The 26,758-nt window shown below is 43.1% G+C and overlaps 1 long non-coding RNA gene across 1 annotated transcript; it reads left to right on the forward strand.

The window, feature by feature from the left end:
* The first annotated feature begins 14,913 nt into the window (after positions 1–14,913).
* On the forward strand, positions 14,914–20,353 carry LOC129735424 (uncharacterized). Its single transcript, XR_008731049.1, has 2 exons — positions 14,914–15,026; positions 15,819–20,353. It is a non-coding gene; the product is annotated as an uncharacterized LOC129735424 (long non-coding RNA).
* The last annotated feature ends 6,405 nt before the right edge of the window (positions 20,354–26,758 follow it).

Here is a 26,758-nt window from a genome sequence, read left to right on the forward strand (position 1 = left end):
GGTGTCCCTGCCCGTGGCAGAGGGCTTGGAACTAGATGATTTTTAAGGTCTCTTCCAACCCAAAACATTCTGTGATTCTATCGTTCTACAAACCAATTGAATCCAGTGGAAATTCCAGCAGAGACAAAGTGGTTTGAGTTTTTTACTATAATGAGCATAGCAAATGTAGAAAGAATCACAAAGTTACTTTCATCTTTCAGTCCCACAGGAACGAGATTTCAGGAGTGTTGAGCTAACAGAGTGAAGCCTAGCTGTATCCTTGGTTTGGCCTTTGTTCACAGGCACCTAAAATCTCTTCACAGCTCCCCAAGGCACTTGAAGACACATTGCTGCCCACAGTCATATGGGTTACCATTCTTTAGGAAACACAAAGACAACACTGAGTTCACTTGAAATTGCTGAGGAGGAGAGCAGAAGGGAAACTGCCTGCACAACTTACCAGGAGCTGAAAAGTGTTCCTTCTTCAGCTGAGGTGGTTTCAGCTCCTTGTAAACATATCACACCGTCCACAAGTCAATAGGAATAAAAAGTGCTGTGTGGTGGAAAGCAGAAGGGGTGATGGGGAGGGAAAGGGGGACTACTACAGCTACATAGGCACGGAAGATTCATGGGGCCAGAGTGAGAAGTCAGCAGTAGGCACCTGCCTTTGTGGCCCAATGCTCCTAGAAGCAGGAGGCACGTGTTGGGCCCTGCCCTTGATGTTATTGAGACAATTAATCCAACAATTATCTGGGGACAAATTCTGTGTTCTTATCACTGGAGCAGAGGTGTCCATCTGTCCATAGGAGTGCTCGGGTACAAAGAAGGCCCGTGACATCAGTTTTTCATCCCTTTCTTAACATTTTCAAACTCTTCTGCCTTTATGTTCCAACTGCCCCTTTATAGTGCTGTGTAAAAAATGAATGGCTTCTATGAAAAGCCATTACCAGTCTTTTCAACCTCAAGTCATACAATATTGAATGGCTTTTATGACAGACACAAATCCAAGGCACTTCCAGATGAAGGCTGTGAAAACATCAGGTTTTGGGCAAGTCCCATGGGGCCATACCAAAAGAATAAGGCAACAGTTCCTTTCCCCTGTTCAGTCCATGTTGTAGCTGCAGGCATTCCACAGTCAGGGAAGACTCAGGCATTAACTTCAGTACATCAGGGTCCAAAGTCCATTACAGACCTGTGATAAAAATCTCTGAACATAAAAAAAAAAAGTTTGCCTTGGAATAGACACAAGTAGATCAGAACAAAACCCTCGAAGTGTGGCTGTGCAAAAATGCTTGACTTTTGTCATTTAATCAAAAGGTATGAAAAGCTGTTACACTTAATTCTGCACCTGTCTTGTTAAGTGAATGATAATAAAATTGGGGGGTTGGGGGTCTGAGTTTTGTTTATTAAAACAGCAGTTGAGTGTCACTATTTCTGTATATTGTATCACTTGCACTGATAAAATGTGGGAAGTGACATAAAGCATCAACTAAATCCTTACTGAGCAGTACTGTGGTTAAGGGGTACCAAATCAGATGCTGGAGCTCTGACCCCAGGTCTGTTGCAGGCTGTCTTTATCAAGTCACTTAGGCAAGGGGGTTTTGTTTGGTTGGGTTTTTTTATGTTTAGGAAAACATCAGGCATTTCAGATTTGGGGACAGAAACTCATTAAAAAGTATGATTTTTTTTCTTATAGTAAACAAAATGTATTTGCAAGATATACCAAAACATATTTACAAGACCTTCTATAGCTTGCAAAAATGTTGCAGTTTTGACAGATCAATCCTAGATGTAATCTGTATTCCAGGATTAAAGTAATATTTTTTTTTAAAAGCAATGACAAGTATTATGATGTAAAATGACATATTGCTAGCAGTCGGGAAGAATCTAGTCCCCCACCAGCTATCACTGGAGAAAACAAAGGGTCAGCAAGTAACTTCAGAGATTTTACATAGGACAGTCTACCTTTCATTTTGATTCAACTACACATTCATTGATATGGAACAAACCATTCAGAGCCGGTAGAACTTTAGGAAAAATTTGGTAACAGCACACAGCAAGCAATTCCATCACTCCAGCTGAGGCCCAGGCTGTCCAACAGAAAAACATGAGATTTCTTAATTGTTTTATCCCATTCATAGTTCCTCTGTAATCCACATCACTTTCTACAAAGTACTAGAGTCAAGCCTCAGTCTGAGACAAAGTTTCTATGCCATAATGATGAGCAGGCATGGAAGTAAAAGGGAAGCCTTCCGAATCTAAATATGTTCCTGTTACATCGGACAAGCCCAATTCCTTTGCCCTATTGAGGTCCACTGCAGCAGTCACAGACAGCAAAACTACAATGGAGAAACTGGGTCAAAAACTTTGCATCTTCCTTCTATAACTATATACACAACCCAAGCAGTTCAACTTCCTCAGTCACAAATGCAATTTGAAGAAATTACCTGGCGTCAAAATGACTATCGTTCATCACTGCAGAAGGTGCTTAAACTTTCTCAGGTCCCTTTTAGCAAAGGCCACACTACTGCAAAGAAGTAATTACTCCAGCCTTAATGCACAGTCTGCATGGCTTCCTTGGGGAAGGAGGAGGTAAACATGTCGAAAATAGAAAGATGTACTGTACTGTGGAGTGGGGTGGAGAGAGGGAAGAAAATGATTCCACAATCTCCAGAAAGGGACCTGATACAGTTTTTGTCTCAGCTGGAAGCTTCGGATCCATCTCCCTTCTGAACAGACTAGCTTGACACACAGCCACAACATGAAGCTGCAACACACATTTTGTCTGGAGTACAGGTGGTGGCGTGAAATCCTAGGAACCTTAAATGCAAGAAAGTATTTACATGCCTGATAAATCTCCCGTAGAAGTAGTTTCATATTCACTCAGACATACATTCAAAATCTGAACTGAGCATATCTGCATGGAAACCATTATAGAACCCATGTTATGTAACAGCAACCTTCAATCAACATTAATTTCATGTGGAAGAGTGAACCAAGTATGAACTTCCACTTTCCTAATATTTGTACAATTACTGATTAGGGGCAATCTATGAATATATCTTGCTTACAATACTCCTTGGAGGGGCAACAGAACAGGACATATTCCTGTGTTACTTATCCAGTATTTTTTTTAATATATTTTGTGATGCCTGTGTATCCCTCTTTTAGATTATTTTTGGAGAAGCAAAGAGCAGCCAGATGAAAGAGCTTCTGAGGTTGGTTCCGGACATTTTCATTCCACAACAAGGAGTGTATGAAGCTATTTTCTAATTCTGAGGAATTCTAGTGGAAGATTCAAAATCCCAGGTGGCAAAGCAGAGAGCTGGGTCTCTTCAATTTTTTCAAACATTTGAGCTTTCTGCAATTTCAAGGATTACCAGGTATTTATAAGCTGTTCACACCATATCCTACCTTGACCACAGTTACATAATGTTCTGATACCTATCTGATGAATTATTAAAACAAGATGGCATGTATATATCAAATGCTATGCATTTCTCACAGTGCACTTTACATCCTAAACACAATTGTACATACAATACTTTGCTAATTATAATATAAATACCTGGGTTATCTAGAAAGACAGGAGTGGGTGTATCTGAATGCCTTAGACTTGTTCACAGAAAACATCAACATTAAGGGCAACAAAGAGCAACACTCTTGTCTCATGTATGAATAAAATTTGTCTACAGTTTCTATTAGGCGAGTCCCACAGAGCTATGTTTTAATTCTTACCTCACCAACACTTCACACTGCTTGAAAACAACCACACATGTTTCAGAAATACATTTTCTCTTTCCTTATCATACAAATCAAGTGTATGTGCACATATACGGTCCAAATGAGAGAATAATCTTATTTTGCATGGGGATATTCAACTTACAGCTATCATCAAGATGGTTGCAAATAGTGGCTGGCTCTACTCTACCCATAGCTATTTCAGGTATGTATCTATGATTTACTGGTTTTATTTAAATGAGCCTCTCACAGAGGACAGCATTAAGAATGGAGAGAGAAGGTGTAGTAAATCTTCCCAATGTATTCAGCAACACAGTTAATATCCAACCAAGGTCCACAGCATTATGATGTACAGGTCTAGTTTCATTTTATGTTGCTTATATACCTGAGGTGCTTGATGTCTTAGGAATAAAGTTAATACCATATAGGCAATGTCCAGATACTAGAGATCTTCTAATAAAAACAACCTACAATGAAAGAAAACAGAATGATCAATCAGAAACACAAGTGACAGAAACATGGAGTCAGAATAATTTAGGCTGAAGGAGACCTCTGGAGGTCATCTAGTCCAACCCTACAGCTCAAACCATTTCTAACTGCTACACAGTGTGTAGGCCTTTCTGTTTTTTTACCTACTATGGAAAGGTATGATGGCTTAGCTTATTTTCAGTATGCAAAACTGTGGTTAAGATCTTACATGAGCTGAGATGACCTCTGGAGGTATTCTCTCCACTCAGCGTGGATGTTGAGACGGGTACCTGCATTAAATATCTAAAGCCAGGAGGATGAAGCTAGGTCTTAGCATTCTGAAATACTGTAAAAATGGACTTTTCCTTCTGTACTTCAGAATCTCCACAGGACAGTCAAATTTTAATGTATTGACAAAGTTTCTAAATGCTACCTTTTTTTGCTGCAACACAAAAAGGCAGACAGTAGAACTAAGAAGGGAAGCCACAAGACCATTCTTTCTTAAAATGTTTTCAGCTAGAATGCCTGTTTACTGAAAATGAGCCACAGCTGACTAATACATTTAGGTAGTGGAGATTAAATATGGCAAGGTATTTTAGCAGGCGTTACAGTTCAGTACTTCTGTCTTCTACTACTATGATAAAGTCTTTTAACTTTTTATGAATCTACACTTCTGCTTCAATAAATAAACTGACATTTCAAAGGCAATGTGCCTTAGACAAAAAATGTGTTTTGAAAATTAAAAATAAAGACATTTAAAAGAAAATTAAATGTGGACCACTTTTATAATTCGACTTAATTGGAAGATTTTGGACCAATTATTAATGGTGGCTGAGAAGTATCTGGAACACCAGAATACTGACTCTAAAATGAGGTCCCTCCCCAATTTTCATTCTTCTGTTAATGTTTGTCATGACCGTCAATTTCTTTATACATGACTGAAATTTCTTTACACATAGACCTTCACTGCTGTACAGCAGAGCAGCACAGTGACCTCTGGAGTTTCTGCACATGGTGGATTTTCAGTAACAGAGCCCTAACCTCAGCAAAGCATCAGGCCTCTCAGTTCTCCTATAGACACGCAAAAAAGCAATATGACAAATCTTTATTTCTTTTATAGGAAGCCTTAACAAAGCTGCAGACATCATTGTTTAGGTGCTGCATAAATTTATAAGACATGTATACTCTGGAATAAAGTGCCTCAGACCTCAGGCAGCATTGGTGAGACTCTAGGAGTAACTGAAGTCTGCCTGCTTCAGAAAAGGATGCAGCGCAACCATGGCAGTGCAGAGATGTGCATGAGCAGAGACGCAGGGCTGCACTGACCTGGCTATCCTGCAGGGCCACCCTGCGTCCCTGCATGTAGCTGTGGCTCACCGTGTTGATGCATCAGCCCACTCAAGGCTAGCCTGGAGCTGTCTGCAACATGCAAAAGGTGAACAGGCCCTCATAAGGCTGGGCCAATGCTGTGGTATTTAAGTGCTTTTAAGTAATTTAGAATACTTTAAGTAGCTTGCCTCAAAAGAAGAAAGGACAGAGCAAGGAAGATTTCACCAGTGATGACCATGAAGTGGTCTAAAAAAAAGACCTCTTTTTAGTATGTGGTAAGGCCTGATTGTCTACTAAAAATAACTTGACAAGACTAGTCTTTCCCCTTACAAAGACAGCAAAATGCTAGTAGTATTCTCTTAGTAAAGAGTAGGCAAAGTGTAGAGATGCCGAACAAAGTAAGGAGGAGGGGTCATTTGAGGATATCAGGTGGTAAAGCAGGGAGTAGCTCCATTGATCTGGATGCTTTGGAGATTATTTATACAGCTGAGGAATTTATATACTGTACACTTTTCAGCAAAGAGAAAAAAGATCTATAAATACTTTTCTCTACACCCTCTTAAGTGTATTGCTGGCAAGAACATGAAAAATCAATAATTGTTTTTTATAATACCAAGAAAGAGAACTCCCAGCACTGTTTGCTTTTGATGATGGTTCTGGTAATTCCATCTCTGTCATTGCCAGTTTCCATTCTGGTCACACTTGTAGAAATGGATAATGAAGTAACATAATCTCTTTGATTTTATAATTAAACTTCTTCTGCATATTGTACCAAAGAACCTCAAGGTAAACAGGCATCAGGTAAAATTTGTACCGTATTGCTACAACAGCTTGGGATATTTCTTACCACAGCTTTCAAACACAGCCATATCACAGCATAAGGTTTTCAGGTACCAAGCAAGTTCACTGCGAATACTGTTTTCTAGATTGTAGAACAGGGAAGGGAACGACACCCATTCTTTCAAGGTTATGGGAAAAGGAATGGGATATTTACAGTTAATTTACACAGAGCATTTGCTTAAATTTGAGGTTCATTTAAAGCAGAATGTATCCAGCTAGAATTATTCCCCAAAATCGCTAATCGATTATTCCTGACCCACCCTCCCACTAGATATAAAACGGAGCTATTGAAGTCCATACCTGAAATCCACTATCTACCTCCAAGGAGGAGCTTGCTTATCCAGATAGCAACTCCTATTCCAGTAGAATTCTGCAGCACACAGCTGGGTGAAGCCTACAAACCATTTATATAAAGGTGACTTAGAAAACTATTTCCTCATGCCAGCTGCCAGGGATTTGTGTCCTCCATGAAGGCAGAAACACAAATTCTGGCAAAAGATTCCACATGGGAGTTTGGATGAAGCTTCCTCTGGCTTGTTCAGCTATAAGACTAAACTGCTGGTTCAGACCCATCAATGGACAAAGTTTAGATCAGCAGACAATTTCCCAGAAATCATGGAATATTAAATCTGTGGTTCCTGACCAAAAGCAAGAGGCACCTTCTCTCGTTTTTTGCTTTGACAACTACTTTTGTAAGGTGCTGACATAAATTGGGTTGAATTACACTTTGGCAATAGGCTCAGTACTGAGCAAGTGCCATGAAAATTATGCAGGACGCATCAGAAAAAATGAGACAGTAAAGTTACAGAGGACATGGTGAAAGAAGGTGAGACAAAAGAAAAGAAAAAATAAACAGTGGAGAATTTAAGGCAAGGGATTTATAGAATCAGAATCTATGTAAATCAGTTATCCCTTGAGGTACTCTAATATTAACAAAAAAAGTTTTCAATCATTCTAAGCACTTCTTTTTCATGCAGTGGTACAATAAGATTTAAGATAATTTTTGGAATGCAAGTTGCTATTGACTATTAAACACAGCAACACGAGTAATGTATTTTTAAAGGCTATACCTGAAGGCTAAGACTAATCTGGTACAAGAAGCAACACAATACTTCCACTTGAGACTTAGACATCAGTTTTTCCTCTTCATCTTGCTTGCTATAAAATGGAAATTGGTTTCCTAAACATCCTCCACACTACTGCCATCAGGGGCATCATTAGAATCTATGATATAAAAAAGGATCAGGCATTACAGAACTTCTTTGGGGAAAGCAAACATTAGAAAATAAAGACTGAAGAAGTGTTCTGCAACACTACATCTAATACTTGAGATCCCTTGTTGCCATACTCAGACAGAGCTCTCACACAGTAACCAGTGAACTCATTAATACCTGCATAAAGATAAAAAGATTGCAGGTTCTTTACAAATATTTCCTTTCTTTTTCCTTTGATGGGAGAGGAATTTTTTTTTTTTTTCTGCACATGAAAAGAGGCCTGTGAGTAGAATTGGATTATAGCCTGCAGTAATGGCTGTAGTTTGCCTTCCTCCATAGCTACCATTTGCAGTTAACACACACTTCAGACTTTCTCATTGTGCTGGAGCGTACTCAGTCTGAAACAGTTCAGAAGTGGCTGAATGCTTTACATCTTGTACCTTCAAACTCATTGTCACTTCAATGCCAAATCAAGATTAATTTGTTACACTGTAATTCCACTATTTTGCTAATGTAACAGGATGTAGCAGTTTTAGTTCTCCAGTCTACAAGTGGCATGCTGTGTTTCTGAGAATCTTGTTTCCCATAATGCCATTTTATGACCATCAACCCATGTCATCCATGTAGTTTCTCTCTCAAAAGTGATCCTTCTTGATCCTACCTGTAAAGGGTCCTTTTTTTGGGTTCAGGTAGCTTTAAGTAGTGTATAATATACACTTTTTCTTTCTTTTCCTCTTCCAAAAGTTCTTCTGGTGAATCAGATTTTTCATTTTTTCTTCCAAGGCCATTTCTAAAGAGAAGTGCAAAATAATAGCAGAAGACATGTTGCATGTACAAGCACTAGGTTCCTTTATACATATCACTCAGAATCTTGATTGTGAAAAGCCCTATATACTCTTCAAATGCAGTAAGAAAGACCTTAAATATAAAAGATTAATTTTAAAGTTTTATAGCTTCAAGAACAACATAGAATCATAAAATAATTCATACTGGAAGGGATGTCTGGGAGATCATCTGATCCAATTCCCTGCTCAAAGCAGGCCTACACCAGGTTGCTCAGGGCCTTTTCCTGCTGACTCCCAGATGTCTCCAAGGATGGAAACCCACAACTTCTCTCAGCAACCTGTGCCACTGTTTGACCAACCTTATGGGGAAAAAGTTTTTCCTTGTATCTAACCAGAATTTCCCATTTTCCAACTTGTGTCAGTTGCCTCTTCTGTTGTTCTGAGAAGAGTTTGACTCTAGCTGAAAACAGCAGTAGGATCTCCCTTTAAACATCTCCTCTTAAGGCTGAACAAACCCAGCTCTCTGTCTCTCCTTATATGTCATGTGCTCCAGCCCCCTGACCATCCCTTTCCATTCAGAAAGGGATGAGATCTTTCACCTGAGAAGTAGATGGGGCTCCTCCAGTGAGTGTTCCCTATATCACCTACACCTCAACCTAACCCTATTGAATGGAAAAGGGGCAAACATGCAGGCAATTTCCATATGAAAAAAGCACCTTGGAGTGCACTTTTTTTAAACTATGATGATACAAGTGAGGTCAATTGTGGTCAGACTGTGAAAGGAACAGAGGAATCAGCTTCTGGAAAAGCTTATCTCCCTGGCTTTCTTGCCATCCACCACAATGGCTGACAGCTTCCAGGCCTCTGCTGGGCACAGTCCACCCCCTGACATTTCTGCTGCCTTTTCAGTCAACTGCTTTGTTGTGTTACACCCTGTTTCTGTTCTGCCCCGTAGGGGGAAAGACACCTATGCCACAGCACACTACCTTTCCTTCCTAGCCCAGGGCTTCTGTTCTCGGGTCTCGGTCTCACACTTCATGAAGCACAAAACAATTCCATCCACCAAGACAATCAAATCACCATTGCTGAAGAGTTGCTTGCTGATCAATGGGCATGCTGCTGTATAAATATCTTTCAGGTGAAGTGGTTACATTTGGAGAAATGATCCTTGAACTAACTATACTGCGCAGTTTTTAGATTCTTGTCAGGTTTAATATATAAATAGATAAACTATAATCAACATCCATCACTAATATGTACCACTACAAGGAGAGCCATTACAACAGAACTTTGTTTCAGGACAGAAGGTTTATCTATCACTTTTAAAATGGTTTAAATCATTGAAGCTCAGCTCTGGTAGTGAGCCAGAAATATGTCTGTTTGGACAGCACCAGACTGGAAATGTATTGTACAGAAATAGATCTGACCAGCCTTTCAAAATAATATTCAGAAGGGCTTAATAATATCAAGGAGCCAATAATTACACCATCTGAATTTTCAGCCTTACTTCCCAAACTGAATTTCTTTACTATTTTAATACTGTTATAAAGGTATTGCTTTTAATATATTATTGTTGTTCCTTTTAAATTAGTACTATATAATGGTAGTAACAAATACAGTGTGACAGTATTCTAACAAAATAAAACGAAGTCAAATTATTTCCATTTATTTCAAACATCATAAAAAATGTTGAAATTTTTTTCCTGTTTGCCTGCTTTATTGACTATGTAAAGATTGGGAAGTTTTAGCTATTTAGATACTCCCACAGAATTAAGAAGCTAGATGGGAAAAAGAAAGCTTGCTTTAGTCTTTTTGACCCATTTCATAGTGACAGCATTGGTTTTTCATGTTACCACTTCACTGTGCTGATTTGTGGGAAAAAAATAATTGTAAAATTCCTGTATGCTATGCTTTTACAGCAGATCCTGAGGCCTGACACTTTGACAGAAGTCAGTGAACCTGTTCAGATGCCAGGGTCCTTCTCTACAGATCTGTTTTCAGGACTGGTACCTAGTTTCCAGCTTATTTTTTTTATTACTTAGCTTAAAAATATTTTGATTATAGATCATGTTATTGTTTTCAGTTTTATTTTTAAAGGTTAGTTCTTAAACATTTAATCAATAGCCACTTCATACAAACTGGAAAGAGCATTTCATTCACTTGTACAGTCATACAAAATGCACAGTTATTTCTGAATCATACTGCACTGCAAGTCCTTTGTTTCAATTAGAAATCCTTGATGCCTTTAAAATAGTTTAAGCTAAGAAATGTCTTTTTACATGGATGTATATTCTCAGGAGGACCATCCCCCAAAACCTCATTTTTTTTTTCATTTTGTCTGAATAAAAATTTTATGTTACTTCCTTTATGGTCTGAGTCCATGTGATTTAATTTAATTTTTCTTGATGCAGCCATTTTTAAAGTTCTCTCACTTATTTTTGTATGATCTAGAGGGAATGCCTCTGTTAGCTAGTGGAAGACCCAGGTTCCATGACCTGCCCCGATGACTCTTCCACCATTTACATCAAGGGCCTCCCAGAGAGATGCAGGTCACAAGGGTCATACTGCAGTCTTACTCAGGCTGCTTTGCACTAGTAGCTTAACTTCCAATCTATCTTATTCTATGTTAATTTTAGAGAACACATAGAATGAGGAACTGTAAGGGAGAATGCTGGTGAAGGTAAATTGTACAAATAGTGTAGACAGTTTAGACGGCAGCTTAGGAGGCAGAGGTCTACCAAGCAGTTTGGGCTGCTCAACCATCTTCTGCTTTGCCTCTGTTTCTTTCAGAAGACTGAAGATATTTTAAAAAATTCAGAAAAAATGGGACAAGGAACAACAAAAGAAATAGTAATCTCTAGTTTAAGGTGCTGAACGATAAATGTCTGCTCAGATAAACCAGCTGATAAAAGAATCACAAAACAGAAGTGGCCAAAAAGAACCTTTTTTCTCTTAGTGACTGATTCAACAGTTTTTCTAGTTATAAATAGCGTTTCAGGGAATAAATCAGTGACAGTATTAAAAAAGAAAAAAAAGAGTAAAAGAGCCATTCTATTAACTGGAATGCTTGCATTAAAGAATGTTTTTCAGCATCTCTGTCACAAGAGTTAAGGCAATTAGAGTTTAAAACATCTGAGCCAAACAAGGAACAGTAAAATAGAGAAACACCTTATGTCAAGCATTCTGAAAGCTCCCAGAAAGAGTTTTCTGATGGATAAACAGATTTAATAAGAGCAACAGTTAACCTTGGCAGAAGGCCAAGTCTGCAAGTAGCAATTTTATCCTTCTTTCTGGTTTCCTATTAGTTTATGAATGCACACAATGATACTGATTTCAATCAAAGAATCCTTGATTTGTTTTCAGAAATCCTCTTACTAGTAGCCAAGTATAGCAAATCTCTGATATGCAGTAGTTTTCAAGATTATCTATGTCCTAAATTGCAGTTTGGGTGGGATTTGTTTTTTTGTAGGGCTGAAAACATAGAAGACATCACAGAGTATAAAGATTGAATCCTAAAGAACTAGAAAGCAGAAGGAAAACACAGAAGGGAAAGCATTATAAAGGTGACTTGGAAGAGAAATTGAAAGTACATTAGTAAACTAATGGTTCACACAAACATTTACAAAGATTAAGAAAATTGTTACATACAGCTACATAGCATATGAAGGCACAGACCCCAAGTGAGATCCTTTATTGCATGCATAAGTGCTTTGTTATATGCAATCTCTTGTCCACCCAAGTTCTGCCCTGGAATACGCCTACACGCAGCAGAGCACCCTTGCAGCCAGCTCACACACCGCTGAGCTGTTTGCTCCCTCCATGCTCACCTGAGGAGCTCTCCTCTTCCCAGGTCAGTATTTAAGCTGTGGGAGGCTTTGGGCACACCCCCCATTGGGAGGCTTTGGGCAGCCCCTCGTTGCAGGCAGGTGGGCACAGAACTGATTTGCAGGGGAGCTCAGAGAGCCAGATGTAGTGTTAGTTGTTTCCTCACTACATTTTAAGACATCATCACTCTGCAACCTGGCACCCAGACAATGAACAAAGCCTTTCTCAGAAAGGGCCCTTACACAACTAAAACCAATGACATTTCCAGGCAAAAAATATTTCAGTAATCTAATTTGAAAATAAGTAAACTTTAGACTTCAGTGCAATTTTGCATGTGGATAAGATTAAGTAAACTGTAGCATTATATAAACTTTGATGAAAAGAAAAAAATACTGTGATGAAATAAATGGACATGGTTCTGAAGTGTATAAGCAGGACTGAGTTCAGATTTGACGCTCAGCTAATGGACTTGAATGACAGTTAAACAAGGGGATGGAGACAGGAAGAAGCAGGGGAAGTTTGAAAAGGAAGCCTGGAGTTTACTTATAGCCATGCTGAGTTTGAATAAGTGGTCAGCCATTGCAACAAGATGAGCTACCACTACACAAAAATAACTGGAATCTGGCATAGTTCATGACCATGAGGCTGTGGACAGCTTCCTTGCAATAAACTGGAGGCACAGGAGGAATAATAAAATATCATTAAAAAAAACCCCAACAACCCAATAACAACAAAAAAACCCACAATTCAGGACTTCTTAAAAAGCCAAAGAAGCTGAGTTTCAAGAATAGTAACAAAACACTCTATAGATATGTCTGGACTTTGCTTGTGATACACTGCATGTTATCATTCCAGTCTCACTCTTTGGGATAAGGGTTCTGGCACCTGCCACATGGATCATAGCATACGGAACAATTCCACTTTAAAGATAGCTGCTCATGGGAGGGTTGACTATGAGGTCTGAGTAGATTGCTCACAGCTTTACTCAAGGATGGAGACACCACATCCCCTCTGGGCAACCTCTGGGCCTCCTTCCATCACTGATAAAAATCAAGGCATAGAGTGCACACCCAGTTAGGGAACACATCTAAAGATAGATAAATGTTCTTGTTTTCTCTCATTTATAGGCAACCTGTGTTGAAACTGGCTGACAGATCAAGGATGGTGAGAAATGTTCACAGATTTGTTAAGAAGAAATCATCAGTACCTTGAGGTGCACTGCCAGCAAATCACCCAGGGGCAGAACAGACTGGAAAGAAATGAAGGCCTAGGATGAAAGTGGAGTGAAAGAAGTCCTGACAGCGAGTAGACAGCACATTCAGTTGGCTTAGAGTCAGGGAAGGAGGTGAAAGCACCAAAGGAAACTTAAAGTTATGGAGATGAGCAAGGTGGGTATAAAGGAAAGCAGGAGACTGCGTGGGGGCAGTGGAGCAAATGCAGCACAGACAAGAAACCCTAGTGTTTGTGGCAGGGAAGAAAGATAAGAGTTGTTCAGGCTGCTAGAGACAGAAAGGATAAAAGAAAGCCAAAGGGAGAGGGAATGTTATTTTCTCATGAGATAAAATTGACCATTATAGTTGGTGAGAATCTAGGTTAAAACCAGAATGAAAGTCTAAAGGCTGTGGCCACAAAGACATGGCTGTGGTCACTTTTGTAGGTGTTACTTAATTCAAGACACCAGGCAGTTGAGCCAACAAGACTCATCAGTGCTGAAGAAGGGAAGAAAATTAGTAGCGGGGAAATTCAGCCCGGTGAATACGCACTAGAGCACTGGATACAGGAACAAAGGAAGGGGCCATCCCTGACGAACCCTGCTGGGCTCAGACCTTGCAATGGGAGAAGAGCAAAGTCAGGGGCAGATGGGGTGGGGGACGACAACAATTTACAACAAGCACAGCACAAAGAGGGAGAGTGGCACAGAATGCCTTCGGACGTGGATCAAAACAAACCTTGATAATGGTTGTGTTCTGTTCTAACCATGGCCAAATATCAGGAACTTTCTGCTGCACGGCATCAAAACCAGGTGAATGTTGATCAGGGGCAAGAATCTGGTTCTGCATTATCAGTGCAGGGCAAAACTCTTTACAGAGGCACCCTTCTTACAGTGTAATGTGCAATACTGGCCAAGTACAACATTATGCTTGCTGTTGTTTTTCACTCTGAATCTTTCCCAAGTTTAAGTTGAAATTTCCCCTCCTCCTTATCATTGTTTTTATAGCTTTGTTTAAAGGCTGCCCTGCGCAGCGCTGGGGGACACAAGCACCACAGCCACAGGTGCAGCTCCTGCCTCTGTTCGAGGACAGGGTAGTTTTGACACCTCCGCTGCTGCCGGTCCCTGACAGGCCGCTCCCGGACCCTGCGGCCGGCCCCGGGGCCGGGGGGCTGAGGCGCTCCCGGGGCCGAGGCCCCCAGGGAACGCACCCTCCTCCCTCCCCAGGGGCGGCGCGGGCCCCCGGGAGCTCAGGCACAGGACGCCGGGAGCCGGGGCTTGCCGGGGGCGGCCAGGCGTCCCGCTGTAAGGCCCCCACAGCCCCCAGGAGAGCTCGGGGCGTCCCGGGGCGCCGGCTCCCCTTCTCCGAGCCGCGACAGCCGCCCCAGCCGGCGACACCTCACGGCCGCCAGCGACGGCGGCGCGCGGGCCCAGGGGAGCGGGGCGCGGCCCCGCGGCGTGGGCGGGGCTCCCGCGGCGTGGGCGGGGCTCCCGCGGCGTGGGCGGGGCTCCCGCGGCGTGGGCGGGGCTCCCGCGGCGGCGCGGGGTGCGTCGGCGGTGGGAGCAGGCGGAGGGGCTGCGGCAGCCCGCCCGCCCCCTGCTCGGCATCGCCTGTTGCAGCGCCGCTCCTCGCTGGTAACTATCCTCTGTCGGTTATGCTTAATAGGTGATGGTTGATGTCCCCCTATGGTGCTGGCGGGAAAAAATGAAAATTAAAACGAAGCGGAGCTGCCGCCGCTCGCCAGGGAGGGCCCGGGGGGCGCGGCAGCCGGGCGGGCGGTGACCCCGGGGGCTGCGGTGCCGGCAGGGAGCAGCGCGGGGGTCCCGGCGCCGGTTCGGCACCAGGCGGCGGCTCCGGGGGGGGTGGGGTGGCGGCGGGCGGGGAGCCGTGCCCCGGGAGCGGGCATCGCTGGCGGGGCTGGGAACGGGGCTGGCAGCGGGGCTCCGCTGCGCTCGGTGTCGCCCTGTGCTCGGCCGCGGGGGGGGGGGGGCGGGCAGGCGTGAACCTGGTGCTGCTTCAGCAAACTGGGTCGGGCTGAGCCAAACCTCTTAGAATTCATCTCGGCAACACGGTTATTCGGAAATGCACCTGGCACCGCAGTGCTGGTTGAAGTGAGCCCCGCCGGCTGGAGAGCGACGGAAATCCCGCCGGGGTGTGAAGTCGGTTGAGAGTGACTCGGAGATGTGGCACGGGTCAGGGTGCGGGCTGGGCAGGGCAGGGAGGGGGGGGGGGTGCCGAAGCGGAGGCACTTTTAGCATCTCTGTTAGCTGAAAACGATCTCGTGAGGTCGCGTTTAGGGACTGACGACCAGTCTGCATCAGTGTCAGGCGAACACTGACCACCCACCACCGTTTTTGGTGTCAAAAACTGCTTAGCCAATACATTTAATCTTAGTATTTATTTTTTAAATTCCTTTTTGTCCACAGGGTCCCACTAAAGGCAACTTCTTTATAGCGGTAATAGTGTTGAGAATTTCTGAAGGGCATTTCCTTTGCCTCACTATGGAAATGAAGAAGCTGGTTTGCATGTTGCAGATGACTCTGCTGTTTGTCCCCTGCCTGCAAGGTTAACGTTTCCCTACCGGGCTGGCAGCAATCAATTTCCCTCTCTTACCTCTGCTTCTGCTCTTCCTTTGCATGTACTCCACTGCGTAAAGTGAGTGGAATAGGCTGAGGCAAAAATTTGGATGCCTCTCCTCAAAAGAAACTGCGTAAATTAATTTAAAGGTATGGCTGCAATGTGTATAATAGATGCCAGAGGGGAAATATTTATGTAACACACCGAAACATTAAGTTTGTTTTTTTTTTTATGTAATTGTCATCCAAGAATCAATACTGTGCCCGAGTGATTTATTTTGTCATTGGCCTTTGTGCTTAGCAGTGCGAGATTCAAAGCAAAACGTCACAACGAGGAAATGCACGTTACATGCACACCGTGTGAAATCGTGAGCTCTCCCCCATTAGGCTGTAAGCTCATTTGGGCAGGACTTCCACTGTCCCTGTCTTGGCACAGTAGCGGTGGTTGCATCTCCACCATGGTGTGGTGGTGCTTGGGGCTGGCGGGACACCTCAGTTTCTGCCCCAGCACCCCATTCTGTGGGAGGCGGAATGGGGCTGTTAATGCCTGCCTTTGAGTTTGGAGTTAGGGTACGACCAGGGTGAGCATCCAGACCTGATCGCCCAGGCACACTCCCAAGTCCCCTGGTCAGATGTAGGTGTGGATGACACCCTGAGGATGACACACCTGAGGATGACACTCTGAGGAAGGCTGGAAGGATACCCAAAGGATACCCGAAACCTCTTACTGAAACATTTTATGTGTGTTCATGCTGTTGACAGCGAAATACTGGGTTGCAGTCTTCTCTTGGAGGTAAATGGGGCACTTTATGTCTGGCAATAGGGATAATCCAACAAACCCTTACCAGAATTCTTAAGTTTTCTCCACTGGAGCGGTGACTTCAGCAGGGTTGGTAGTTTCACCAACATGCATGAAGCCAAGCATTTGGCAAGTGGTATGTGGGGTCGGTCCAGGCACAGCAGATGATGGTACAGTGCTTGGGCTTGGCCAGGTCCCTTCTGCCAGGTGCCCGCTGGTGGGGACAGTCGGGGAACCCTTTCCTGCAGCGCTGCCTCCTGGCTCTGCAGCCATGTCTGTATGACCATATGGGCCAGTGCTAGCTAGTACATGCACCCCAGGCTAAAAATCCTACCTGTTGAATACCGGAGTGTGATTTAGGCTTCCTCTCCTGAGGAAGTTTTGCATCCTGCATTCTGGGATGAATTTTTGCTTTTATAGGGGCTCCTGGCAAAACTTCTCCAGGCTTCAGTGGGATTGGCTTTTTCCTCCTTTCAGGAATAAGGTGGCCTTTGTGTTTGCAAGACCAAGGCCTATCTTTCTTTGTTTCAGCATAAAAGAAAGTTACAAGAGCTGTACTTAAAACACCATCTCACTCAGAGGTTTGTGTGTTTTCCCTGGTGGGGAAAGAGCCTTTTTCCATTTTCTGTTCCAGACCCTTCCCATGGCAATGGCAGGGGCTGTGACAGCAGCTGGGTAGTGGCACAGACGCCTGAGCAGGTGTCTGGTGTGACAAGACACATGGGAGGGACTGTGGCCCAGATCCCCAGCAGTGTCTGGCACTGTTCTTCATTGATGATCTGTTATGGGTGACCGTTTGGACGGTACTTTCATTGGCTGCTTCCAAAATTATCTCCTCTATTCCTTTAGCAGTCATTAAGATGTAGAAATTGTGAGTGAGAAGGTCAATAATGGTGGCAGTCCAATAATGGAGTATGCTATACACGGTATTCCTGAGTTAGAAAACAAGATGAAACTCAGATGAAACCCCATTTTCCACATCACAGGGTGCTTTCTCACCATTAATGCTTACCCTCTCGCATCCCATCACTGTCTCTGTAACAGACCTGCAACTCCTGAATTTTCCCATGTGCAACACTCACTTCAGGTAGCCCTTGCTGAAAAATAAGCCCTTAGAAAACTCATACCCTCCGATCATCCACACAAAATCAAGAGAAAGGAGCAGCGAAAAACCACAGGCAGGGTTGTGTTGGGAGCACATGCCAGGAGATCAAGAGGAGGAAACGCAGAGATACACGTCTTCTGCTCCTTTGCATGCACAAGTGTAACCTGTACTATTGCTAAATAACCATACTTATTTATTCATGTATTTATTTTACAGATAATCTGCAGGGTTTTTTTCATTAAATTACAATAATTCATCAGAAATTCTAGTCTCTTCCATGCTATTAGAGAAACCACATTACAGTTTTAAGGGCTGGATGAAACTCTGTGCGTTGCCAAAATTGAATGATTTTCATCAAGAAGAAGCTAGGACCATGCTGCTAGTCCTCCTGCTGACCTTTAGTATTTATTGCTGACATAGCACACAACTGGAAAATTCAGCAATTGGTAATAGCATTACAAGGCGGACTTGAGGGATGGTTTTCTAAACTAGTGGTGGACGCTGCAAAGAAAACATTATTTTTTCTCTCAGTATTTTGCTTTTTTCCAGGCTCTCTTTGTGCTGCCTGTGGGCAGAGACCCTCTGGAGAGTGCCCAAGCAGAAACCCTGACCCAGCCAGCTCTCAGGAGCCCTGAAGTTGGTCCTGCTATGTGCAGGCTTAGGAGCCTGAGTCCGGATGCTTGGCGTTAGCGAGGGGAATAGTCCCTGTGTAAACATCTGCAGTCTGTAGGTGCCTGTTTTTCCTTCCTACCCTACCTAGTGACCCTTAGTATTTACAGTGCATTCATTTCCTTCTCACTTGCAGGAAGACAGCTAGTCCAGTTTCCTTCTCTTTTATAGGAAGGTAGCTAGTCCACTTAATCAGTATTTTGAATAAACCTAATATATTTTTTAATCTGCTTTATTCATATTTACTCTTTCTATTGTGATCTTTTTTTTTTATTCTGAATCAGTATATAACATATTTCCCTAGTTTAAAATGTATTTATTTTTGTTGATTTTCATTATTGATCCTTCAATATTTATTTTCCTGTTGTGATATTTTAGCATTAGTAGGCCTTTATTAGATTGTGAATGTACACCCTTGCTGCTGCTGTTTCAGGAAACTTCTGAGGTTGTTCTGTAGAGTTTTTTCTTTAAAGAAAATCTCAACGTGTTTAATTTTGCTCTTGCAAGGCCTTATCTTGCAGAAAGCGGACTGGTTTAGCTGGGAACACTCATACGTATGAGCTAAGTAAGCAGGTATGCTTTTAGATCAGGAAAGTTTCCTTCCTCGTAGCATTGCGTTTTAATGTAACACACTGAGCATGAGATTTGGGTACGTGAACTCCAGAGGTCCTTTGCAACCAACATACCCACGGTTCTTTCTTCTCAGTCTAAGCTGAGTACGACAGGATGGAAAAGCATGGTTAAAGCTCTGGTGTTGGAGTATTTGGGACAGCAGAGTGGCAGCCCGTGTCTTTCACAGCACACTTAAATCGACGAGTCCAAAGTTTTTGGAAAAGGTCAGCATCATTCTGAAATTGATTTCCCCAGAGATGAAGAACTGTAAAACTGCAGTAAAAAAATATTTGTTTCAGAGACCTGAGTATTTTACAAAGTTTTTTTTTGTTCCTCTAAGCAGAAATAGCTGTATTTCTTACCAAAGTGGAATTTCTTTCCTCATTACTGTTCCTGTCATTATGCTGTTATGTTTCCTAACCTTGAAATGAAAGCAGTTTTGTTAACTTTTTATAAATGCTTGTTACCATGTTGGGATTGAATTGCCTATCCCAGTGTTGTAGAAAAAAAGTGCAAAAAAAGTTTCATTTTCTTGAGTGTACACAAGGTAAAAGGGAGGCAGTGTGCTGGGTAAGAGTGGAATTGTGTGAAAAAAAAAAATGAAAAAAAGCCAGAGTTACTGAGCTACTGCTTCTCCCTGCCCCCGCCCCCAGTAGTTTTATGGGGTCATCGTTAAACAGCAAGGAAAAATGCAAACCCTAGTGTCTGCTGTTAAGCAGAAGACTCAAACTGAATCACTGAAGAGATACTTAAAAATAGCATCATTAGAACATCTTCTTTGTTTCCTGATTATGTAAAGACACATGAGAACATTCTCTAATTTTTATTTAAACAAATGTCTGAATGATTGACTCTAGGAAGTTGTCAGTATAATTGTATTCTACTGCTTATGGGAAGAACTCAAAGGGTGATATTTCAGTGTACCTTACAGACGAAATGCCTCTCTCCATTTGCAAGAAAATAAGTAATTTATACCATATATCAAAATCTTTACAAGCTATACAACTTTTACCCTACTTTTACATTTGAAAACATCTGTACTCCTAAGTGTCAGCAAACTTTTCTAGCATTTATGTCCTGTTGTTTTGTATACAGTCCTTGCTTGCCTGACATTCTGTAAAGAGAAATATGAAGTTCAGTTTGTGAGACTTCTATCATGAAATATTAGTAATAAACTCTTGAATATGTAACTGGCTCCCATTAGTTAGCTTTGGTAGACTATTTTTCGCTTCTTTCCCTCCCCATATGTTTGCTGTCTTTTTGTACAGGCAAGTGTCATGACTTTGCTCCTCAGTTTTTTCACCTGTGTATCCAGGTCAGAGTTTTCAAAATAAAACTGAGATTTCAGATTAGCCAGTCTAAGACATGAAAAAAATAGAGCAGTCTCAGGAAAGTGCTGAGCAGCTACCATCAGAAAGCTGGACCTTAAGGTCCCAGGGACGAAGATGCATCCAGGCTTTCTACAAGACCTGCAGACCAGAAGTTTGTGGAAGTCCTCAGGTTCTGGATCTCAGAGTTGACCCGTTCAGGGTTAAGGGAAATGGCAAAGGTCATACAGTGTAAATTTGCTTGAATTACATTTTGCAGGTGCAGTGAGGTCATTTGCATGTTAGTGACTTGATCAGCTTGGCTTTAATGAGCAGAGTTAATCAGAACTGTGATTAACACAGGAAGTGTGAGCAGGGACACATAATGAGCAACAATGTAAAAATATTCATTGCTGCCTATGAATTAAAATGATGTAGTTCATGTGTTCTTTAAAAAAACCTTAGTTTCTCCAACGACTCTTTTTTTAAAATACCCACCTTGAAACTCCATGAGCATGCTCATCAGGAGGGTCCTCACCGACAGCTCTGTTGTAAGGGTAGGCAGAGCAGCCCCTAGCTTGGACGAGCTCCCCTTGCTAAAAAGACCAAGACTCAGCAGAAGGAAAGCATCCTCCTCACGAGGTACCCAAAGCCAAATGCCTTGCCAAGTTGGTTGGTGGGGTTGCCCCATAAAGAAGCCATCTCTGAGTGTGGAAACGGGCTCCCCTGTACCCGGTGGGAAAGACTTGTGGTGCCACCAAGTGCCAAGCCTGGGGTCATCTGCTGCCTGTGAAGTGGGTCAGTAATAACATAGACATCACATGGATAGATGGTGCAAGGGGAAAATAGGGCAGAGGAAGTAACACTGTGCAACTCCCTTCCTGATGAGATGGGGTCATCAGCTGCTGAAAGTCTCCCGTGCTCATGAGAGTGTGTTTCTCAGGACTAACACCAACCATAAACTCTTTAAAAAGAAACTGTCTTTGAATATGCATGTCTGTAGGAGGCCTGATATTTGCAAAAGTTGTTGGGTTTGAGGTAGCACTGGACATGTCAGTATGCACAAGGCATTTGGGACAAATAATTAGTTAGCAAAAAAAAAAAATCCCGAAAAGAGAAAATAATGTTTTGCTTCTTGATGATGGTAACTGTTCTACAGGATGAGGCAGTAATCAGTTTCTTTATTTTTACATTGCAAACACAGTTCTTATATTGTCCGATTGCCTCAGAGAGATTGCTAGGTCAAAAAAGAGGTATCAAAGGAGAGATACTTTCCAGAAAATGAGACAGGGATTTATAGTGACTCAGAGAAGGAAAATACCCTTGCTAAAGATCCTTTAGACCCACCTTAAAGGATAGCTGACACATTTTACATCTGATTTCTCAATGCTGTGATATACCCACTGGTATAGCCCCAGTATTTTTGTGTGGATGCTACACTCCTAGAATTAGAAAACCAGTTTTCAAGCCAATTCAAAAGCAGCCCTCAGGTGAGGACTGGCATTTGACACTGATTTTCAGATAACCCCTGCTGGCTGCCCTTGCTGCAAAGTGCCCAAGCATTAGCCTTTGTCTGCAGTTCTCGTTTGCATCCCAATGTTCAGACATCTTCAACATCTACTTTCACAATTACGTACGATATATAGACAAGCAGAAAGTCAGAAGGGGAAGGATGTCTGATGGTTAGACCACTATTTCAAACCATAGGAGATGTCTCCAAGATACATGTATTAAAAATATGTCTTTTTTTAAATAAAAGAAGTAGAATATTAATTAATTAATTACATTAGTCAGTGGCACCTTGGTTACTACCAGCATTTGAGCTAGCTTCTTTAAGCAAATTTTAAAGCTAGCTTTTTAAGCAAATCGTATTTCTGCACTACTCTGCCTTCGGCATCTACATACCTTTAGTTAAATGGGTTTGTGCAACCAATGGTAAACAGAAATCTTTGCAGCTGCAAGAGAAGTATCCCCTTAGGCTGGAACTACCATGTATCTGCCATGTATTTATCCTCTCATCCTTCCCCTTAGAGCCTTTCTTGTGGTGGGATTTGAGGACTCCTGCATTGGCCCAGGTGCACAGAACCCATGCAGCAGCATGTCCTAGAAATTCTGGACAGAAGCGCACAGCCTTTGCTTAAATGCTGACTTGTTTTGCGAGGGCAGCTAGGAAGACTTGCTGAAAAGATGGCCTTTAGTAAAAGCTGGGGTTGTGGCTGCAGACAGTTGTGTGCTGGGAAGGAAGGGGGACCACACGGCTTTGTGGGGAGGCTGCAGCGCAGCCGGTACACAGGATCTTAGTAAATGCACAGTAATTTATCTCTCACTGATGAGTCAACATCTCTTCCATTCATTGCTGGAACAAACCCTTGGCCATAGAGTAGCTGAAGCATAATAGTTCACATGCCAGCTGTCCTCACGGTGCCTCATTCATGTGGCCATGGCCAGAAATACACCTGCCAAAGGTGTCCCTGAGCTTTAAGTAGAGAAAGCCCACAGTACTGAAATCTCACTGGGGTGTGGAAATGCACTTATTTTTAAAATAAAAGGTAACAGATCTTCAGCCATGAAGGAAACAGATTACAACATACAGCTGAAACTACTGAGGAAATACAAACAGGCTGAACTAAATCTAGTCTTTGCAAAAGTGCCTGCAAACCCTCTTGTTTAAATGTGATGTGTGAGTCACAGCTTGCAGCATGCAGTTGAGGATGCCCTTAATCAGTGTGCTGCACAGGAGCACGGGAGGTCTCCTCTGCGAAATGAATCAGGAGAAGACTGGTTTGTAGGGGATCGCTGCAGGCCATCAGAGCTGCCCCCTAGTTTTTGTTCCTTTTGCAGTTGCAGGAACAGCTCATGTGCAGAGGAGGGAGAGGAACCAGGCAAACTGATGGGATTTTCTGCAGTGGGAGGTCTTTGCCTGGCTCTCCTATGGTTTGGCTGTGCAGTGTGTGTGACAGCTAAAGCAGATATTTCATTACACACTACTCAGTACATGTAATATGTAGAAGAGATGAAGAAAATATTTTGTTATAGCTAAAACTTGGATACTTGGATACTTTCCACACTAATGCTTGGAAAAGGATTTAGAGTTACTGTCATGTAGGAAACTCATTGCTGCTCATGTGAAGCTCATAATTCACCAGGTGGGAAAAGGCAAAGAAATGCCTGAAGGAGCATTAAACCAGCCAAAGCAAGCAGGCAGACTGCTCCTGGCACTCTTGACACTGAACGCTCTTTCCCTTGAGCTATTTGGTGGTTTGTGCTAGACTTTCATCTCAATCTTATTCCTTCAGTCCTGGCTAGCAAAGGGGATTGTAGTAAAAACTGAAGGTGCTCCTGCTTTCTTCTCCCCCATGCTTTTGCAGCTACCTGAATGATGGTGGTAGAGCAAACCATCCTGTCTGCCTGTTATATCTGGTTCCTCTTACCTCCCTCTCTGTTTCATTTGGGAGAGTGCCAGCCCTTTGGGGCAGCTTGCCCTCTTACCCTCTATCTTTCTTCATTCCTGGAACCACAGTACCCAGAGGCTCCAGGAGCTCTTGTACAAACTAGCCCTAGCAACAAAGAAGACACAAAGCTGCAAAGTGGAAAAAAGCTGAGCACTTGGGACCATTCTGGAAGAAAAATTCCTGGCTGCCTTACCCATTCCTCTACACAAACTTGAGGTGCCAGGGAGGATGGTTTCTGGCCAGCACTTCATAGTGACTGAGGCCATTTTTATCCTTGAGCAATAACATGGCTTATTGTACCTGGTCCAAAATTTTGGAGTGGACTCTGTGGCCAGTCTGTACATTACTGGCCATGGCAGTGCTTGCCAGGCATGTCTGCCACCAGCTTCAGTGGGAACGGGCCTGGTAGAACAGGACTGGCAACCCCCAGGGTGGATATGTAGATACTCCTGGCTGTGGAGATCTGCAGAGGACTTACACTGCAGCCTCTTTGGCTTGCTCCTTGTGCCCATGGAGCATGCAAAATGTCACCAGCACTGCAGGGTGTCGAAACTGCAGGAGGAAATCATCTTACACTGATGATGCATCAAGAAATCCTACTGCTCAGGTGGTATTCCTGGTGCCCATCTCTCCTCTGTGTACCCTCAGTTATCTTGTGTGGGATATGCAGAGGAGACAGAGGCAGAGGGTAAGGTTCCATGAATGGCTTTCAGCTATTTGGGAAGCTTGTCTGGCTCCATCCTCCCTGTGTCCATGGAACACCTGCTTTCCCCCTTCCCTCCTGCTGCCATAGGGCAGGCATCAGCTCACCAGGGCAATCGAGCCCCACACTCCCTGCATGCCCATGTCTTGTCCTTGGAACAACTTCAGTTGCCTACCCAGGGGCAGTGACAGCAGGGCTGCTGGCCATGCCTCAGTTGTCCATACTGGCCAGTTGCTCACTTCCAGGTCATGACATAAGCTGGCCAGTGGTATCATCTGCAAAGGTTTCCTTCATCCTGAATGTGTTCAGGGTCTCTGTCCCTGCTGTTTGGGAACAGCTGAGCTCAGAGGTGAGGGTGTTTGCCATTCATTGTGTGAGGCACGGATAGTTATCTGAGAAGAGGCTAAATAGATCTGCCCGAGATCATCTCCAGAGCTGTCCCGCTCATCAGCCCAGCTGTAGAATGAGGGATGGAAACTGGGCAGCAAAGTCGGCTAGGAGCAGGACTAGTGACACTGTCCCTTTGGGGTTTAGGTTTAGGGGGTGGGTTGTGTGCTTTTGCTCCCTACAGGTCAATGAGTGCCTGGGAAAATGGACTCACTGTTGACTTGTGGGTGACCTGCAAGGAAGACATGGTCTGTGCATTTTTTTAGTGGGATGCAGAGCTGGATATGGCCAACCACTATTGCTCCTTGGGCTGTTTGTGCAGGGGATTTCTGGGCAGCTGCCTGGGAGGGTTTGTTCTTTTTCCATGATATGTGAAAGCGAAGTGGGCATTTGCTGGGATTACTGGTGTGTGTCACTTGGGTAGCACAGGGTTTATCTCCTGGCTTTGCCCTGCAGAAGGCCTTGGTTTCTAAATTCCTGACACCACTGACAAACACACAGAGAAGATCAATACAGTTGTGGAGTTTTCATTTGCTGCTGAATTGTTTAACATTTCAGTTTCTCCTGTGTCTCTCGAATGCTGTGTCAAAAGAGCAATTAATGTTTGTTTCAAGTTTATCTGTCTTTTAGATAACACGCAAGAGCTAATGTTTTGTGCTCCTTTTCAAGAACAGTTGTTTAGGGGCTCTTTTGAGTCTTCTGACATTTGGAAACACACCTGTTGACTTTGCCTCATTAGCTTTTGGTGTGCATTGCCACAGCAGCACAGAAAACGGAGCAGCTAAATGAGGATGCAGAGCCGAGGAACACCCCTGCATGTCTGAGGATGTGCTCTGCCTGCTTCCTAGCAGTGCAGGCAGCTCCTGTATGGTACCCACTGGCAGCAACACAAGCAGCATCTGTGTGCTGCTGACAAGTATCTGACACGTCACACTTGGTACTGGCTTTCGAGTGGTGGATCCTTCCATCTCTCTGTGTTCCCTCAAAGGTCTTTCACTTTAAGCAGTCAGCAAAATTAGTCTGGTTTTCACTTTTACCACATGCGCCTTCTGTATGATTGTTAACTTAACTACTGTCCCAATACAGAGGGTCTTCCTGACCGTATTTTAGTTAGGTGTTAAATATGTTGATTGCTAAAACTTGTCCAGGGTGCCTCAAACTTTTGCTTAGGCATGCAAAGCCTCACAATCTTGGCCACCGTTACTGTCAAAGCCTGGCTACTGCTCTGTATAGACTTATAGAATAGGAACATGTCTTTGGATGCATACCCTCCAATTGCAGAGCGCATCCACATCTCTTCAACCTTATCTCAGCTGAGCTTCCAGCCTTATTTCAGCTGAGCTTCCAAGAGGTGTCAATGCTAACCACTAGGGCAGGAAGGTGTTTGACCAGCAAAGTGAAAAAACAAACAGAACAAGAAAAGCAAGGAAAAGCTTGGTTTTGCTTATTTGAGATAAGCAAAGTTGATACTGAAAACATGAAGGAATTGTAACTGGGTTTTTGTGGGGCTTGGCCTGAAGCAGAATTGCAAGTAAGACCAGCTGTAATCGGTGCTCACGATTGCTAGCAGGCAGAGAGGGGCAGAAGTGTCTCCCGCTTCCCAAGCTTTTTCCCCTCATATTTGTTAGTTTATGTATATCATGAAAGGGATTAATCCCAAATACAAGCTCTGATTGGAGGTTTTCTTAATCACCATGTAAAAACATTATTGGGACTAGATTTGTCAGGAAAGAGGGTGGCCTTGTAAGCATTCCTT

This window comes from Falco cherrug, chromosome 2, assembly GCF_023634085.1.
Source record: "Falco cherrug isolate bFalChe1 chromosome 2, bFalChe1.pri, whole genome shotgun sequence".
In the NCBI taxonomy this organism is placed as follows: domain Eukaryota; kingdom Metazoa; phylum Chordata; class Aves; order Falconiformes; family Falconidae; genus Falco; species Falco cherrug.